The sequence below is a fragment of the Momordica charantia genome (assembly GCF_013281855.1).
Source record: "Momordica charantia cultivar OHB3-1 chromosome 6 unlocalized genomic scaffold, Mcharantia_2.0 BLBB01000006.1, whole genome shotgun sequence".
Classification (NCBI taxonomy): domain Eukaryota; kingdom Viridiplantae; phylum Streptophyta; class Magnoliopsida; order Cucurbitales; family Cucurbitaceae; genus Momordica; species Momordica charantia.
The window spans coordinates 13,306,144-13,326,931 of NW_028275164.1; the positions used below are offsets into that span (position 1 = coordinate 13,306,144).

The 20,788-nt window shown below is 38.9% G+C and overlaps 2 pseudogenes; one reads left to right on the forward strand and one right to left on the reverse strand.

Moving 5' to 3' along the window:
- Positions 1-579: 579 nt before the first annotated feature.
- LOC111025330 (7-deoxyloganetic acid glucosyltransferase pseudogene) overlaps positions 580-20,788 on the reverse strand; it is a 40,174-nt pseudogene continuing 19,965 nt past the window's right edge.
- LOC148210712 (secreted RxLR effector protein 161 pseudogene) lies at positions 19,350-20,350 on the forward strand (annotated as a pseudogene).

The following is a 20,788-nucleotide window of genomic DNA, read 5'->3' on the forward strand; positions in this document are numbered from 1 at the left end:
CCGAATATCCTCTATCAACAATATCCCAAAGCTCTTGAGATCTATAAAGAACCTTCATTTGTTGACTCCACCATCTATAGTTCTTTCCTTCAAAATGAGAAAGTTGAGGCTGCAACATGTTGTTGGATGACATCTTTTGAACTTGGCTCTGATACCACTTTGTTGGAAACGTTGATAAGCCCTCACTAGAATTCACTCTAAAACTCACCAACTTTAAAGAGAAGAAATTTGTTCTCTTATTAAACTCAATAACATACAAGAGAAGAATATTGTTCTCTTTTCTTTCTTGATTGAAATGCTTCGATTAGCTTCTTTCTTGCTTGATTACAAATGAAGGAAATGATCCCTTTATGTAACATCCAAGAGACACATCTAAAAGACACAAAATAAATAGATACATGTATACATACTATTCATGTATCTTAATACATTATCTTACATAAACCTAACAATTCATGTATCTAGGAATTCATGTATGTATATAGAAATGAATCTAGCTTAAATTCTAACATATGGGTTTTTAAAATTTTTTCCAACATTTTCAACCCTTCATATTTGAAATAAAATTTGACATCATCGTTAATGTTTCTCTAGTGTTGTCTGTTGACTTAGCAATCTAATATCCTTGACCAGACGTCCAAAATAAGCGTATGATGATCCACCTGCGCTCACACTTCGCATTGCAAAATTAGCAATCTCAGCAGCAGACCTCACGAACTCCTCTCTTTTATTCACCATTAAATCATTCACCATCTTCGCCACAGTTGCTCTGTCGCACACATCCTTCATATCCAGACCAACCTTCCACACATTGCTCACAAATCTACTGTTCACGTGCTGGTCGAACACATTCGCCCAGCAAATCATGAGCTTCCCACTCATAAAAGACAGAAACCATAATAAGAAGCATCAGAACATACCAGGTGTAAAAAGATAAAGAGAAAGACCGTAAAAGATAAATCTACTAAGCAACGAAATAAGCTAGTTACCTTAAATGTTGTTGGGGTACATGAATACTCTGACCCTATCACCCTGTAGAGAAGTTACCAAAATGTAAAGAACCAAGATAGAGGGGTCTCCATTTACAACACATTAAATAGCTTTATTTTTCACCATAACATGGACTTTGGCGGTAGATTAGACATGAACTTCGCTCTAACAATGCCACTGTTACCGTGAGGCCCAGCGACCTTACCCCAAATGCAACGATAATGTGTCCCATTCTTCTTCACTTTAGCCTTGTAGATATAAGCCAATCGCTTTCCTTGGTACCAGGAAACCTCATCCTTGGAATTAACACCCTTGATCTGGAGTAATGAAGTGTTCGGGTACTGGTTGGATTTAGACCTAGCCACCACATCAATCATCATTAGATTTCAAACAAATGACAACAACTAAGAAAACAATATAGCGCAGTCCATAAACACAACAAACTCAAATGTTATGGCAAGAAAATGTGAACGAGGGAGTCGAAAGACAGTAATTAGTTACCTCTTGTAGCCGGGAATTGTTCCTCGGATGTAGAGTCTAATTCCAACAAAAAAGTGAAGCGAAAGAACAATAAAAACAAATTAGGTGAAGAACGACACAATAATAACTTAAAAATTTGATATTCCATAGGCTTAGATTATAGACCCGACTCTCTCTCCTTCCCTTCCTTTCACCATCTTCGGTGGCGTCTAGCTTCTCCTACAACTATAGAGTTTCAACGGCCGACGAACTTCGTTTTACTCTTCTCAAAAACCTAATTCTCGGGATTTATAAACACCGCGTTTGTGGGCTCATAAATGGGCTGGTTTATATATTCTTAGGCTGAATGCTTCTGACTCGGCCCCATCCTTGGCGAGCTTAGAGGATTGGCCCAACCCAATGTTTCATCTCGCCATCTTTAGGGAGATCTCTAATGGGAAAATGGCTCAAATAGCCTGCTGAAGAAAACTTTTTGCTTAGATAATCCACCCCTCAAAAAATGTTTTCAATGGCCCACTAATGACTTTTCTAACGTGTCAGTGAAGTAAATGTACCCAACTAACCCTCGCAAACAAAGTTAATTCTCGAGTGAGATCATAATTTTCTGGAGCGAATCATGAGAAAAATAACAAGATAATGACATTATGGGCGAGACGTCCACGAGAAATGGGCTAACGTACATTAATTTCCCAGCTGTGAAGCACAACTATCCCACTCGAGAAATGAAGTTATGTGGTTGAACTACATTAATTTCACGTCCGTGAAATGCCTCTGTCTCTCCCGTGAATTGAAGTTTTTCAATAAAGGAAACACCTAACTGAAAATATTCGCACGAACGACTTTACTTTTCATCAGTGCATCTTGTACTCAGCTCTCAGATAACAAAAAAGAATTACGTAACTGCAAATTACCTCGGACTTTTCCATCTGAAAGTGATATTTTTCTACATGAACGAGGTAGATGTTATTTATTTTGAATAACAAGTTTTGTTTTCATCTATGAACTCGCACATTTGCATCTCTAGCTTTTGTATAATTTTATTTTTTTAGCTTTCAACTTCTGTTGAAACGTAGTGTGGATATGGGTGAAACAATTTCTTTGTTCTGATTTTTCTAACTGTTTCTAGGCCATTTTTGAACCATTCTTGGGTGAAAATAATAGCATTCACGCAGGAGATGTATAAGCTTCACGGTCGAGAAGTTACTTGTTTTCGCCCGTGAATTCAGTAATTTCACCCTCAATTAACTTGTTCGTTCATAATGCAGGATGCCTCGTCTCTTTGTTGGTTATGGTGGTACGTGGAATGAGTCTCAATCTGTATACGAAGGTGGGATTATTGAAGGTTTAGATGTGGACAATAGTATAACGTACGATGAGCTCATAAGTGCCATGTTCATGCTTACCAGAATTGACCGAGACCAGTTCAACATCTTGATACGTTGTGTATACCTATTCAAGCCCCAGTATCAAGTCCCACAGTTTTATATATTCGATGATCATAGCCTCAGATTTTTTTTAAGAGGTCCTCCACCTCCCTCTCAAGTCTCACTCTACGTATCTGCCGTACCGAAGGAAAGACACGGTAGTGGAAGCACTTCACAGAATCGTATCGTTCTAAGGACTGAAGATTCCATTCAGTTCCGGACCAGGTAGGGCATTATGTGCCATCAGTTCATTTGAATTACACACTCCCTAATGCTGGTCCATCATGTAACCTAGATGATGATGAAACAAACTATTGCGGTCAGTGGGACGACAATGATGACAATCACATGGAGTATGAAGGTAGGGATGATGAGAACCACGATAATGAGTTCAAGAACGATGCTGATGTTGAGAACGAGCAAGTAGAGCCCGAGGATGTAGCCACTCCGTCTTTGGACCCCTTGACCGAAGTGCACACGGATAGTACGAATGCACTGTGTGCAACTAGTCAAACTTCTTGATCAAGGGTACTCACTCGGATAGGTGAGGGCAATGAAGTTGGTCTGTCAACTGAGGACATTACGGTAGGGAGTACCTCTCGATCGAAAGAAGAATTCCAGTTCAAACTATCTGTGTTTAAGATGAGATTGAATTTTGAATATCGCGTGAAGAAATCTAATAAGAGCTTGTATACTGTCACATGCTCGGAGGATAGATGCAAATGGAACCTGCGTGCAAGGAAGATTAAAGGTTCCGATACTTTTTTTATCTCTATGTTTCATGAGTTACATAGTTGCATACGTAAGGTGATGAAACATGACCACCGACAAGCTCGAAGTCATGTCTTGGGTCAACTCATAAAATCCAACCTCGAGGATGTAAGTCGTTGTTATCATCCAAAGGATATTGTTAATGACATGCGGAAAAATTATGGTGTAAACATCCGATATAAAAAGGCTTGGTGTGCAAGAGAAAAAGCGTTGGACATACTAATGGGATCGCCTAAGAAGTCCTATACACTCTTGCGTAAATATGGCGAGGCGTTGAAATCGGTGAACTCGAGCACAATTTTTTCCATGAAACTAGAAGCTGATAAATACTTTCAGTATGCATTCATGGCTCTGGGTTGCTCAATAAGAGGCTTTAGAAGTTGCATTTGATCTATGCTTGTCATTGATGGTGCACATCTGAAGGGAAAGTATAAAGGTGTGATATTTATAGCCTCCTCTGTCGATGGGAATAATCAGATATATCCACTAGCGTTTGGAATTGTGGACAAGGAAACAGACAGCTTATGGACTTAGTTTTTGGAGCATGTGAAGATTTGTATTGGAGACATTAATGGATTGGTTTTCGTGTCCGACCGGCACCAAACCATTAATCACTCTGTAGCTGCTGTCTTCTCGACGAGAAACACGTTACATGCATGCATCATGTAAAGATAAACTTGAACGATAAGTTCAAGTGTAGGACCGAGGATGTGGAGAGGTTGTACATTCAAGCAGCTAAGGCGTTCAAGAAGTCTACGTTCAAGTATTATTGGAACCAACTTGCAGGATTCCCAAAAGTGCATAAGTATCTAGAGGACATCCGGTTCGACAAATGGGCACGTGCATATCAACCTAGACTGGGGTACAACCAAATGACGACTAACATTGCGGAGTCCATGAATGATGTACTTGTGCATGAACGGGCATTGCCAGTCACCGCACTGTTAGAACATTGTAGGGCTCTTCTACAACGATGGTTTTACGAGCGACGGACATACGCATCCACAAGATCGACCATTCTGACTGACTATGCTGGAAATATTCTTAAGGAAGCTGTGGAGCAGGCCCAACGACATCTCATTAAACTTATTGACAATTTTGAATACGAGATACACGGCGCTAGTTGTAAAGTGCGTGTCAACCTGAACAGTAAGACTTGTACGTGCAAGCAGTTTCACTACTACTAGAATCTATTCTCACATGTCGTTGCTGCGGCCATGCATCGTAATGTCAATATATACACATTATGTTCGTCGAAGTATAAATTGGAGACCTTTATTACTGCTTATTCCGAGCCAATATTTCCCTTCGGTGATGAGGAGGATTGGGTTTTACCGGATGACTTTGTTGAATTCACCATCGATCCTCCAAAGTTCGTTACAAGAGTAGGGCGGAGACAAATTGTACGAATATGTTGGGATTTTCTCTACCTTTAAAAAGATTAGAGACTCGTGCAAGCGCACATAGTCACAAGTAATACTCGGAAGTAATCTAAAGTCGAATCCTCAGGGACTTGTTGCTTTTCAAAATCAAGTAATGCAGTGAAATTGTTCAAATATGCAATTGTGATTTAGGAAGAAAATAATGGTGAAATGTTGTTGTTTGGGGTTTTAACTGTAACGCCCCGCGTTACTCAGGTTAGCTTGTCCCGAGTTCCGGAAAATTTTCTAACAAAATGGATTTTTATTTATTGATTTATTGATTTATTTCATTGTTATTTTTAATTGATTCATCAGTGATCTTATTTAATTTAAGTGTGACATCTCGACTAGTGTGTATTGTTACAGTTTTAGTGGTGAGTTAGTAGCGTGTAGTTATTTCAAGTTACATTTAGTACGGATTTCCATTATGCGACACTTGTTTTGGATCATTGGGCCAATTACGAAACTCTATTATTGGTTTGTTTTAACAAGGAAGGGTTGGGTAAGTGGGCCTTAAACATAAGGAAAAGAACCCAAGCCCAAAGGAGTTAAAAGTTTGAAACAAGAAAAGGGAACCCTAGCCACTTGTTCTCATTCCTCTTCTCCTTTTCCCCTTTTCCTCTCTTGTTGAAGCCGTCGGCCACCCCCCTCCACCCGGACTCTCCCTCTCCGACACAGCAGCACCGACGGCAGCCATCTCCGGCGGACACAGCGGCAGCAGCGGCGGCGGCAGCAGGTGCAGCGTCGAACAGCAGCAGCGCGTGACGGGCGGCGGCGGCGTGCGGTGGGGAGTGATAAAGGGGGGTGTTGAGGAAGGTTTAGTACTATGAAACAAGGGCTAGCGAATCATGGGTTGTGGTATTGGTAGTTTCGACTCTTAGTTGTTGTATGTAAATGTCAAGTTATTTGTTCGCTATCTCTCTCTGCTTATTTGGTTGCCTTGCTCTTGTTTTGTTCTAAATGTCAAGTTAATTGTTCGCTATCTCTCACTGCTTATTTGATTCCCTCGCTATTGTTTTGTTCTTTATGTTGTGACTGTGAGCATAATTTTTTTTGTGCTAGTTAGGAAGTGCTACCTACGGAGTACCTTATGTACTCACCCCCCCTTTGTACCTTTATATGTTTCAGGTGTGAACGGGATCGACCGCGGTGATGATGTGGAGAGGGCTTGACCGAGGAAGGATCACTAGTTTAGTTAGTGAGGATAGAGGGAAAGGTAGTTGGGTACGAGTAGCCTTGAGACATATGTTATTGCTAGGTGTGAACCGCGGAGGAAATTTTGTATTATTTAGAACTACTTTAATTGTTATGGATGTTGTTGGTAAACGCGTCGTTGTTGTCATTGGAGTTTAGGTGCACGGTTGTTTTTACTTATTTAATAATTTTAGCCACTGAGGCGAATTTGAGATGTTGTTTTCTTTTAAATTGCCCACGGAGGGTGGAGTTCTGACATTTTATGACATTTATATTTCTGATAGAACGTATGGAAGTCGAAGCTTTATTTCATCTAAATTATTTTCCAGGAGGTTGCTTATCTCGTGTTTAGAGTTAAGGTTAGCCAGAAGAATTATTTAGCGTTGCCTAGGATGTTTATATGAAATCTTGGGGCGTTACATTAACTAACAAGCAATTTAATGGAACTCAACCTCCTTGTCTCTTACCTTAGTTTTGATGCAAAACATGGAAAACACACTATGTTGGGAAAATGCACCAGGCGCAATTCCTGACTTTTCTTGGGATTTGAGTTCTACTCTTTCACTACCGTTTTTGGTTGCTGCAGAGGCTAGGGTAACCTACAATCATATTCCTATGTGTGATTACAATCCTCGAGAATATCTACCAACTTATTTGCATTATGGGTCAGAGGGCCTATTCCTAGGACCATATTTTATGCGTTTATTCCTAAGTCACATCCCATATTGCTTTCCTATTATTTTACCTAACTCACATTTCCCAATGTTGGGCTTTAGTGTATAAATCAAGTTCCCACTAGCCAAATGGAAAAAAGAGGTAAAGAGAAGTTTTTAGAAACCAACCAAAAGAAGTGTCAGACGCAATCTGGCCAAAATCCCGAGCGTGTTGAAAATCAAATCATTTGACTAAGGCATTCCACAAGGAGGTTGATAACTAATTTAGAACATAATTAAATGAAAGTAAATGCACGAAAACATAAAGAAAGTATTTTTTATTGAATTTAAATGAATAAATAAGCCATACAAGGAGTTCTAGCTTAACCCTCTTCTCTCTCGAGCGTGAGGGGAGTTGAAACTCGCTAAAGAACTTTAAAAGAACAGAATGAACAAAGAACGGAACTAAGAACTCGAATTAAAAGCGTGAAAAAGGAAGAAATGAACAACTAAAACATGAACATAAACCCTAAAAACGTGTTCTACAACTAGAGAGCATCGAAAAGAAGATGAAATGAAGCTTGGAATGGATGATTTGCTGAGGGATGGATGACTTCTTTTATAGCACCATAGGTTGGTTGAAACTCCCCTCCAATTTGGGTGGAAAATGGTTGAGATTCACCTAACCACCTCACTTGGACTTGGACTCACGGTTTTGAACATATGGGAAATGTTCTCTTTGCCCTTCATTAATCAAAACGTGCGTTTTGACAAATTGCCCTCCAAAAAAGCGCCAGGCGCAATTCTGCAAAAGACAGAATTCTGTTATTTTCTTCCAACTTTGACCGCATTTATCTCATATTTTTCCTAAAGTATCATAGTTTGACTTTTATGCATAAATAAACTATGTATGTTCTACTTTAAGAATATGTGGTCCTTTTTGGCAAATAATAATGGGAAATAGGTCAAAAACGTGGTCAAACAGGGCTACCGACATGTTTCTGCAGTAAAAAGTCAACCCTAACACACCCCCAAACTTAGTCATTTGCTTGTCCTCAAGCAAAAACAACAACAACAAATCTAAAACAATCAATATGCTAGAAATATGAATGATCAACAATCCAAATGTTCTAAGTAAATGAATCATATAAGTCTCAGGAAAGGCTCCACAAGCTAAACGTCCTAACTTTACTCTCAAGCCAACAACCATAAACCATCCTTTGTTTTGAAAATAAAAACGATTCTAAATCTTCTTTTTTTCTAAAACACAAAACTCTTTTACAAAACCATGGAATATGCACACTTCCGTTTTGCTTCAAAAATTTTAACATCAAGTGGACCGGCTACTAGCCCCTGAGGTTTTCAACAACTAACATCGGTTTCAAACCACAACCACTCATAGAAACTTGTTAGGTATCAACCCGGCATAAAATGATGTCGACAATGGTTTCACGAAGTCACCTTAATATGTAGGCTACCACCCTCCAAGATGCTATAGTGGGACTCGTGAAAAAGTAAGTGCATTTTCTTTTCCTCTCATGTTTCTTACCACTCGTTTCTTACTATCACTTCTATTTTTCTTTCCCTCAATCTTATTTTCACTCATGACACTTTTTTTTTACTTGCTTTTCTTCTTTTGGACTCTTTTTCATACTCATTTTAAGAAAATGAACGTCTATAGTGGGACTCGTGAAAAAGTAAGTGCATTTTCTTTCCTCTCATGTTTCTTACCACTCGTTTCTTACTATCACTTCTATTTTTCTTTCCCTCAATCTTATTTTCACTCACGACACTTTTTTTTTTACTTGCTTTTCTTCTTTTGGACTCTTTTTCATACTATTTCTTTCGAAAAAAATTTTCTTGCATATGACTCTTTTATTGCTTGCATTTTCTTTCTTGACTCATTTTCCAAAACATAAAATGCATTTTCTTTCTTAAAACAAAAAGACACACACCGTTCCCTCTCCCCCCCTCCAAACTTAAGGGAAACAGTGTCCTCACTGGGGAAAGAAATTTTGAGAGATGCAAAATTTTGGCACAAAAAGGACAAGGACTTCCAAAGCAATGAAAAAGTTAAGGTTTCAAAACAAAAAGAAGCAGAACACAGTTTTATAATCAAAACAAAAATAATGAAAAATGACTCATGCCTTGATCATAAAACTAGGAAATATAACCTATTCATGCCCTTAAGAATCCTCACGACATGATACAAAAACAAAGAACAAAGAAAAGCATTTCATTAAAAAGAGGAACATGTTGATAGCTTAGAAAAGATGCATTACTATGAATGATCCACGGAGCTTCCACGGTACCTTCGTCTTGCGAGATCCTCGTCGGGGCTTTGGCGAATCTATTGGATGCGATAGCACATGAACCTCGTTCGCGTCCCAGTGTGACGTACCAGACATATCCGCAGCCGTCTATGATTTAACATCTTTCCCTTCTTCTATGTTGGAGCTAGAGAAATCGTCCGCACAATGTTCCTTGATCGTTATTGTTAGAATAATAAATATTTACTACCTAGAATGACGGTGAAAACCAGCTCAATACCTTGTCTGGGGATGAATCTGTCTGCTGCGAGCCAATCATAATATGCTCTACCGGTGTTGCATCCACCCCTTTTTGAAAGTTCTCTTTGGCAGCTTCGTTTAACGGCAAGCCCCTTGCATGTTGCTGCAAAAAAAATGTGACACATGAACCTTAGTTATCACTAATGTTGCTGAATACATATAATGACGTAACCCATACGTACTGATCGTTCAGGCGTTTGAAGTTCTACTATGTCGGGTTCAATGATGGACTGACCGCGATCACCATGAACCACTTCGTTGACAAGCACAACGACCTCGTCACCATGTTCCTGCATTACCAAATTATGAGCATCCAACGATAGTTCGTTTAATGATCCCATCACGAAGTATATCAAACGTACCTTCACAGGATCGACGTCCATCCCATCCACGACGTCGCCAACATCTACCTTCACAACATCTACCAGCTCTGTAACATTTACTGGTTCGGTAACAGCTCCCGTCCCAGCACAATCTCCAGCTGGGGTATTGCATCCTAGCTCACGACCCACTCCGCGATCGGTACCATATGCACCATAAACCTGCTCAACACCATCTATAGCCTTGGCACCATCTCCCGACCCTGCTACATCCCCAGGTCGGGCGCCATCCCCCGACCCGGCTCCATCCCCCAACCCGGCACCATCCCCCGGCTCAGTACCTTTTCATAGCTCATGTTTCTCACGTCAACAAGTAAACCCTACATATTTAGTGACAAATTAACAAATAAAACAAATAAAACAAAACAAATAAAAATCATAATTAACAAAATAACTGGTGTACCTTAGCAATTCGTCGAAGAAACTTTCTAATCGCTTTCAAATCAGCCTCTATGCCATCCCTACGCTCATGCATACGATGATCATCGTCCTCAAGCACTTCTCAACCTTCTTCAAGTGCTCACTACTGCTGCGAACTTTTTTCTTACCCTTGGATTCCTCATTGTCCAAATCAGGGTCTTTCCCAACCATCTCAACGTCCACACCATCCAATGGTCCCTCACGTACAGTCGATGGTCCAGCATCATCAGCTCGGCCCACATCCGGACCCTGTGCGCCCTCCCGTACAGCCGATGAGCCTGCATCAACATCCATGACGTCATCATCCTCTGTTCAGGTGTTTCGACGGTTCGCCTCATGAAGTTTTTCTCTGCATCAGTTGCCTCTAATCTTCGCGTTCTTCCCTAAGTCAATAGTAAGGTAGAGTCGAGATAAATATAAGAAATAATTTACGATGCGACAAACATTCAAATCAAACTTAAAGTTGTAGACCGAAATATCTTCCGATCGAGCATGCAGTTGAATGGCCGCACCTCCACTGGAGGATACGTGGCACTGCATCCTCGAGAACTTTATTTGCAACCCGACCAGATAGGGAATATATCATCTTGTACGCCCACACCTGTACGAATAAGCAATTCACATTAGTAACCATAATTGATAAGAATGACCCAGAATATCAAAAAAAATATATTTATGTCCATACCTGGAACACCCATGGGAAACCGTACAAGCTATATGATTTCCTCAACCCTCCGTCTTTTCTCATCTTGGTCGTGCCACGATGAAGACTACTTATCATCTTCTCGAACGACAGAGATGCCCAGTCATGGTTGCAACAAACCTCCTAATCATCCACTACTCCTAATAGTGTTTGGTCAAACTTCACTTATTCTCTCTCTCCCCAGCAATATCAATTCTACCATGTAAACAATCGATACCTTGACCGCATCGAAGTCATCCTCAAACTGGGTGGCTATGTACAGTTTTTCTAACTCACTCAAGACAATGTTCGTCCTATCGTTAAAGTACAAGGCCCTCAGTCTATGAGGATGTGTAACTTTCCTAACTGGGTTCGTGTCATAGTATAGGCCACTAATAAGGTCAAACTCCCTCCGTCCAGATGACACCTTCCTCCCAAAAAGGTTGAAACTAATCGTATTCGATGTACTATCCTCAACCTCCCTAAGTAAGATATTGTGTATCAACGGTCCGTTAAAAACGAGGTCCACTTCGAGTAGATGATCGAAAATAGTTTTCCTAAACATCGCTAGCTAGCTGTCTAGGGGTGAGTTTTTCATTAATATTAGTGCCTGTCTTCGCTAGGTGCGATAGACAGGTCACATTTGCAGAGGCAAAGATTGTAGGGTCAATTTTCGGTCTCATTTCCATACTTCAAACCTGAATACGAGTAAAAACATAATTGAATATGATAGTCATACAAACATAAGCAAGAAATAAAAAACAAAAACAAAAAACAAAAAGAAACCAGTGGTCAAGCAATGTTCTGTCTTAATTCTCGGGGGCATCTCACTCGAGATCGGGTTAACTACAATTTCTCTTACCGAAAAAAATACCCATAAATGAATATTCAATTTCTCGGGCCAATCCAGGGCGAGATACCCCCGAGAAATAACATATAAAACTTAGCGTGCGAGATAAAACGAGAAAGCATGCGACAGAAATATGCTTCTGTTAAATTTCTCGGGTTACCTTTGCCCGAGAATACCCCGAGAAATTTACCAGAAATAGTACACCACATCTGAATTTCCCGGGGTACCTCGAACGAGATGCTTTGATGTAGTTTGAGAAATCTCCACGAGAAATAAAACCCAGAAACCCGAATTAGCCCGTAAACTTGTCAAAACCAAATCAATTCACCCTAAATAATTTGAAAAACCTAATCAATCCGCCCTAAATCGCCTGAAACCCACATAAATGTTCAAACTTAGACCCTACACCCACAACGTCAAACAAGAACCCCACAATGAAATTAAACAAGAACACCACAGTGATTAAGTGTAAGTTTAGTGAAATCCTAACCTTCATTTCGCGGGCGAGGCGCAGGCGAAGGCGTTAGACAATCTGTGAAGAAGGCGTTGAATATCACGCACAATAAGAGAAAAAGAGGGAAACGAAGAGGAAGAAGCGCATGAACGTAAGCTTGAAGCGGCACAGACGAGAAAGATGAAGAGAGGAAGAAGGTGAAGAAGTTGAAACGCACGAGAAAGACGAAGAGAGGGAAACAAAAAAGCACAACCGTTGTTTTTTAATTGAGGGCATAAACGTAATTTCATCATTTTTTAAATTCATTAAAATAATATGGTGGGTCATTCAAAACAATTTTTTAGGGAGGGGTTATTTGAGCAAAAAGTTTCTTTAGGAGGGTCATTTATGTCATTTTCTCATCTCTAATTACCGGAAAACAATTTTTAAATGAGATAATATCTTCGGAGGGCTGTTTTAGAAACATATTTACATAAATGTTTAAATTTTTTAAATTTTACACTTTTAAATTTCTGGTGGTATGATTTTATTTTAAGTTCGAAGGTATGATTTTATTTTAAGTTCGAATTTACCCCTATTCATTGCATTTACATTTACTATGGTTATTTGTTTTTTTTTAAATATAAAATATTTAATTTCATAAATTAATATCACAATCCTTTAATTATTGTGGGCCCCACATTAATTTTCAATTCAAATTCCTTAATTCACTCCTTCAACCCCTTAAAAAAGATTTGATTTTCTTTATTTACCAATATTATTAATTAAAAAAATATCCAAATCTTAATTATTGTTGGCACAACGTCTTCTCATGATCCTCATTTCTACTGATTTCTGCTACTGCTCATTCATACATGTTCGTTCATACACTCCTTACTGCTACGGTTCTTCTTTATACCCATTCTTTGGGTTTTAGTTTTTTTTATCGCTTCAATATTTCAGGTTGGTACGGTTGCTTCAATACCCATATTGTTTGAATTTTTTCTATTGTAATTCACATTCTTTTATTGTCTTTTTGTTTTAATGAAATCAATTTTATGATTACAGTTTAGCTATTTCTTTTGTGTTCGAGATCCAAATGTCTAACTATTTTTTTTGTGTTATTTATCCTTTAATAGAAGATAATTAACGGGAAGCACATATTGATTGACATCAATATTGAAAGGAGAAGAAAATCATAGTTTATCTATACACTGAAGGAAATATGGGTACGAATGTGATGGATAATATACATACATGCGTAGCGGAAGTGAGCAACAATCGAAATAACAATCTAGATGCATAATACAACCTAGGATTAAACATGCATGATCATACATTATGATGCTTAGAGATAAGTAGAGAAAAATACAAACCTTTGTAGCTTTTCAAAAATCTTCAAATAGCTCCAATCAAGGACCACCAAGAGATCTTCCTAGCTATTCTCAAGGCTTGGAATAAAGTGGTGGGACTCTTTTTAGAGAAGGAAAAATTTAGAGAAAAGTGGAGCTAAAAAGAGTTATATAAGCTTTTTTTGAAAAAAATAGCCAAAGGTTCCAAGACCTTTTAATGTTTGAACAAAGGCCTTCTTAAATAAGCAAATTACATGCAACTCTTGCATGTCTAAGTTCACCAAAAGCTTACAACACACATTCTACTTATGCATGCATGGCTAAGTGTCAAAAAGTGGATTTTTGAGATTATTTAAATGTTCCAGTCAACAAGTTAGTAGAATTTTCCACCAACTTGGTTAAAAACATTATTTTAATCTACTTTAGTCAACCTTTGACTTTCTCTGGTCAAAGTCAACTATTTGACTTTTTCCAAAATCCGATGTTTGATGAAATCCATGCCTCCGATTATGAATCCACATTCATAATTTTAATATTTAAATCCTATTTAAATATTTTGTCCAAATTTCTCAAATTGATATCATATATCAATTACTTAATCATATCTCATATGATTAACCTAATTCGTACGATTCGAATTATTCCTTCAAATTATTCCAAGTTTATTCTTATATGAGCTAGCCAGGGGACCTTATGGACCTACAAATTACGAGCTCCAACGATCCGAGATTAACCGGTTAAACTCTTTAACCTAGTTAACCAACATTCGTTAACTACCGGGTCATTCCACTAAAGCCCGTAGCTGCACTCTCTTCACTGTAGATATATTATGTGCATTTGATATAACCATGATCGGTAAGTCGACCCTTCACAAGTTGTTCGTAATTACAGCTAGGTCAAAATACCGCTTTACCCCTGTAATTACCTCTTGTTCCTTAAGTCCCACTGATCCTCTAATGAACAATGATTTGTAGTCCAACTATCAAATCAAAAATCCTCTCAAACCTTTTGATGAGGGTGGCGCCTATTGTTCAAGACCTGGATTCAGCCCTTAAGAGAACAACCTTTCTACTATCCTAAAATTGGGTAGAAGTGAATTTCTTCTAGCACCCTATGTCCCTAGCTATCTATCGGGCCTTACCCCAGAAATGGGAGGCTTATTGAGCCAGCGCTGTTGAGCTGTTCTCACCCATGCAGATCTAAGGGTAATCCCGAGTAAACAGAAGTTCATAATTAGCTCAGGATTAAGATCGAGTTACCTAGGCCATCAAAGTCGAGATAGTCAGTTTCAAACAGTAAACGGTGTTATAAAGTAAAAGTGACTATCTCATGGTCCGGTCTTATGCAAACTCTTTGCACGGGACACCCCCACTCGCATGTCTTCACTTGAACGAATTAGGATCACATCGTTTGTACTAGCTACAAAGTGGGCCGCATCCATAGTGTCCCCAGAATAAGGCGTCCAACTTTCTTCCTATACTATAGACCATTTAGACTGTTAACTCAAACTTGATCTATATTTATGTCTCTTACATAGAGTTTGAGTCTCAGGTAACAGTCTAGGATCCTTTATTTTATTGGATTTAGATCTAGTAAGAACATTTTATTGGATCAATAACTACTTATTGATTAAAACCTTCAATAACAACTTTATTGAAAGATAAAAGTATATCTGGCATTTTCAAACTATGAGTTTCAGGACATAAAACCCAACAAACTCCCACTTGGACTAAAACTCCAATGGTACATTTTATTGAGTTTAAGTAAGAAAATACAAGAACATTGGGCATACATCAGATACACGCCGAATTATTCTCCCACTTGTCCTAGTTTACAAAACTCGTAGTCCTAGATTCTCTAGGTGACCCTTAAACATTTTAGCCGGGAAGGCCTTAGTAAATGGGTCAGCAAGATTCTCTTTCGAGGTTATCTGAGTGACGACCACGTCTCCCCGGTTTACTATCTCCCTTATGAGATGGTATTTTCGCTCAATATGCTTTGCGCGTTTATGGCTTCTAGGTTCCTTGAAATTTGCAACTGCTCCACTGTTATCACAAAAGAGAGTGATGGGCAGATGTATGTCTGGAACGACTTCCAGATCAGTCAAGAATTTCCTTAGCCACACTGCTTCCTTTGCTGCTTCACAAGCAGCTACGTATTCAGCTTCCATTGTGGAGTCTGCAATGCAAGTTTGCTTTACACTTCTCCACACTACTGCTCTTCCATTCAAAGTGAACACTGATCCCGATGTAGATTTTCTAGCATCTTTATCGTTCTGAAAATCAGAGTCAGTGTATCCAGTAAGGATCAGATCCTTAGCACCATACACGAGCATATAGTTCCTCGTTCTCCTAAGATACTTGAGGATATTTTTAACGGCAGTCCAATGATCATATCCTGGGTTGGACTGATATCTGCTGACTATCCCTACTGCATAGCATATGTCAGGTCTAGTACATAACATAGCATACATTAAGCTTCCAACAGCTGAAGCGTAGGGAATATGTCTCATCCCCTCAATTTCTTGAGGTGTCTTAGGACACTGTTCCTGAGAAAGGTGAATTCCATGTCTAAAAGGTAATAAACCTCTTTTGGAATTTTGCATCTTATATCTAGACAACATTTTGTCGATATAAGTTGCTTGAGACATGGCTAATGTCTTGTTCTTTCGATTCCGAACTATTTGGATCCCAAGAACATGTTGTGCATCTCCTAAATCTTTCATTTGGAATTGCTTAGCTACCCATTCTTTAACGTCATACAGAAAACCTATATCATTCTCATTGAGTAGGATGTCGTCAATGTACAAAAGTAAAAACGCTACAGTGGAATTGACGAATTTCTTGTATACACAAGATTCGTCAACATTTTGCTCAAAGCCATAAGATTTGATCGCAGTATCAAATCTTATATTCCAGGATCGAGATGCTTGTTTCAATCCATAAATAGATCTCTGAAGCTTACAAACCTTTTGTTCTTGGCCCTGTTCAATGAACCCCTCTGGTTGGACCATATAGATACTCTCTTTAAGACTTCCATTTAGGAATGCTGTCTTGACATCCATCTGCCAAATTTCATAATCATAAAAAGTGGCGATGGACAAGAGTATCCTAATCGACTTTAGCATGGCAACAGGAGAGAAAGTTTCCTCATAGTCAACTCCCTATCTCTGGTTGAAACCCTTTGCCACAAGTCGAGCCTTGAAAGTCTGTACTTTCCCGGTATGGTCTCGTTTTCTCTTGTAGATCCATTTACAACCAATTGGCTTTACGTCATTTGGCTAATCTAATACGATTTACTAGTTGTTGAAACATGTTTAGTGGAGTATGATACTTCCACTTTGGTACTTGATTCAGGAGCCACTAATCATATTTGTTTCTCATTTCAGGAAACTAGTTCCTGGAAGAAGCTGGAAGAAGGCGAGATAATTCTCAAAGTTGGAACTGAAGATGTTGTCTCAGCCAAAGCAGTGGGAGATTTAAAGTTGTTTTTTGACGATAGATACATTTTACTAGAAAATGTTTTGTATTTCCTCTTATGAAAAGGAACTTAATATCTATCTCATGTTTATTAGAACAAATGTATAGAATATCCTTTGAAATTAATGAAGCGTTCTTATTCAGAAAAGGTATTCAAATTTGTTATGCTATACTCGAAAACAACTTATACAAGTTAAGACCAACCAGAGCAAATTTTATCTTTATGACTGAGATGTTTAGAACTGTCGAAACTCAGAATAAAAGACAAAAGGTTTCTTCTAACGCTTTATTATGGCACTTCTTGGACATATAAATCTCAATACGATTGGGAGGCTAGTTAAGAGTGGACTTTTAAATAAGTTAGAAGATAAATCCTTACCACCATGTGAGTCCTGTCTTGACGGAAAAATGACTAAAAGATCTTTTACTGTAAAGGGTTTTAGAGCCACGATACCCTTAGAGCTCGCTCACTCAGACCTCTGTGGACCGATGAACATAAGAGCTCGAGGTGGGTATGAATATTTCATCAGCTTCATTGATGATTATTCTAGGTATGGTCATATTTACCTAATGCATCACAAGTCTGAAACCCTTGAAAAGTTCAAGGAATATAAGGCAGAAGTTGAAAACCAAGTAGGTAAATCAATAAAGACACTTCGATCAGATCAAGGTGGAGAGTACATGGACTTGAAATTCCAAGACTATTTGATAGAACATGGAATTCAGTCACAACTCTCTGCACCTAGTACGCCTCAACAGAACGGTGTATCTGAAAGAAGAAACCGAACCTTATTAGACATGGTTCGCTCTATGATGAGCTATGCTCAATTACCTGATTCCTTTTGGGGACATGCGTTAGAGACCGCTATCTACATTTTGAACAATGTTCCCTCTAAGAGTGTTTCTGATACACCTTATGAGCTATGGAAAGGGCGTAAAAGTAGTTTACGTCACTTTAGGATTTGGGGCTGCCCAGCACACTTGTTGGTGCAAAACCCTAAGAAATTGGAACGACGTTCAAAATTATGCCTATTTGTAGGTTACCCAAAAGAATCAAAAAGTGGTTTGTTTTATAATACTCAACAGAATAAAGTATTTGTGTCGACAAATGCCACATTCTTAGAGGAAGACCACATTAGGAGTCATCAACCTCACAGTAGGCTAGTATTGAATAAGATGTCCAAAAACACTGCAGAAAGAGCTAGTTCATCAACTAAAGTAATTGATGGAACTAACATTTATGGTCAGTCACATCCTTCTCAAGAGTTGAGAATGCCTCGACGTAGTGGGAGGGTTGTTCTTCAGCCTGACCGTTACTTGGGTTTAACTGAAACTCAAATCATCATACCAGATGACGGCATAGATGATCCATCAACCTATAAACAGGCGATGAATGATGTGGACCGAGACCAATGGATAAAAGCCATGGACGTTTAAATGGAATCAATGTATTCCAATTCGGTCTGGGTTCTTATAGATCAGCCAAATGACGTAAAGCCAATTGGTTGTAAATAGATCTACAAGAGAAAACGAGACCATACCAAGAAAGTACAGACTTTCAAGGCTCGACTTGTGGCAAAGGGTTTCAACTAGAGAGAGGGAGTTGACTATGAGGAAACTTTCTCTCCTGTTGTCATGCTAAAGTCGATCAGGATACTCTTATCCATCGCCACTTTTTATGATTATGAAATTTGGCAGATGGATGTCAAAACAGCATTCCTAAATAGAAGTCTTGAAGAGAGTATCTATATGGTCCAACCAGAGGGGTTCATTGAACAGGGCCAAGAACAAAAGCTTTGTAAGCTTCAGAGATCCATTTATGGATTGAAGCAAGCATCTTGGTCTTGGAATATAAGATTTGATACTGCGATCAAATCTTATGGCTTTGAGCAAAATGTTGACGAACCTTGTGTATACAAGAAAGTCGTCAATTCCACTGTAGCGTTTTTACTTTTGTACATTGACGACATCCTACTCATTGGGAATGATATAGGTTTTCTGTCTGACGTTAAAGAATGGCTAGCTAAGCAATTCCAAATGAAAGATTTAGGAGATGCAAGACATGTTCTTGGGATCCAAATAGTTCGAAATCGAAAGAACAAGACATTAGTCATGTCTCAAGCAACTTATATCGACAAAATGTTGTCTAGATATAAGATGCAAAATTCCAAAAGAGGTTTATTACCTTTTAGACATGGAATTCACCTTTCTCAGGAACAGTGTCCTAAGACACCTCAAGAAATTGAGGGGATGAGACATATTCCCTACGCTTCAGCTGTTGGAAGCTTAATGTATGTTATGTTATGTACTAGACCTGACATATGCTATGCAGTAGGGATAGTCAGCAGATATCAGTCCAACCCAGGATATGATCATTGGACTGCCGTTAAAAATATCCTCAAGTATCTTAGGAGAACGAGGAACTATATGCTCGTGTATGGTGCTAAGGATATGATCCTTACTGGATACACTGACTCTGATTTTCAGAACGATAAAGATGCTAGAAAATCTACATCGGGATCAGTGTTCACTTTGAATGGAAGAGCAGTAGTGTGGAGAAGTGTAAAGCAAACTTGCATTGCAGACTCCACAATGGAAGTTGAATACGTAGCTGCTTGTGAAGCAGCAAAGGAAGTAGTGTGGCTAAGGAAATTCTTGACTGATCTGGAAGTCGTTCCAGACATACATCTGACCATCACTCTCTTTTGTGATAACAGTGGAGCAGTTGCAAATTCCAAGGAACCTGGAAGCCATAAGCGCGCAAAGCATATTGAGCGAAAATACCATCTCATAAGGGAGATAATAAACCGGGGAAACGTGGTCGTCACTCAGATAACCTCGAAAGAGAATCTTGCTGGCCCATTTACTAAGGCCCTCTCGGCTAAAGTGTTTGAGGGTCACCTAGAGAATCTAGGACTACGAGTTTTGTAAACTAGGACAAGTGGGAGAATAATTCGGCGTGTATCTGATGTATGCCCAATGTTCTTGTATTTTCTTACTTAAACTCAATAAAATGTACCATTGGAGTTTTAGTCCAAGTGGGTGTTTGTTGGGTTATATGTCCTGAAACTCATAGTTTGAAAATGCCAGATATACTTTTATCTTTCAATAAAGTTGTTATTGAAGGTTTTAATCAATAAGTAGTTATTGATCCAAGAAAATGTTCTTACTAGATCTAAATCCAATAAAATAAAGGATCCTAGACTGTTACCTGAGACTCAAACTCTATGTAAGAGACATAAATATGGATCAAGTTTGAGTTAACAGTCTAAATGGTCTATAGAATAGGAATAAGGTTGAACGCCTTATTCTGGGGACACTATGGATGCGGCCCACTTTGTAGCTAGTACAAACGATGTGATCCTAATTCGTTCATGTGAAGACATGCGAGTGGGGGTGTCCCGTGCAAAGAGTTTGCATAAGACCAGACCATGAGATAGTCAGTTTTACTTTATAACATTGTTTACTGTTTGAAACTGACTATCTCGACTTTGATGGCCTAGGTAACTCGATCTTAATCCTGAGCTAATTATGAACTTCTGTTTACTCGGGATTACCCTTAGATCTGCATGGGTGAGAACAGCTCAACAGCGCTGGCTCAATAAGCCTCCCATTTCAGGGGTAAGGCCCGGTAGATAGCTAGGGACATAGGGTGCTAGAAGAAATTCACTTCTACCCAATTTTAGGAT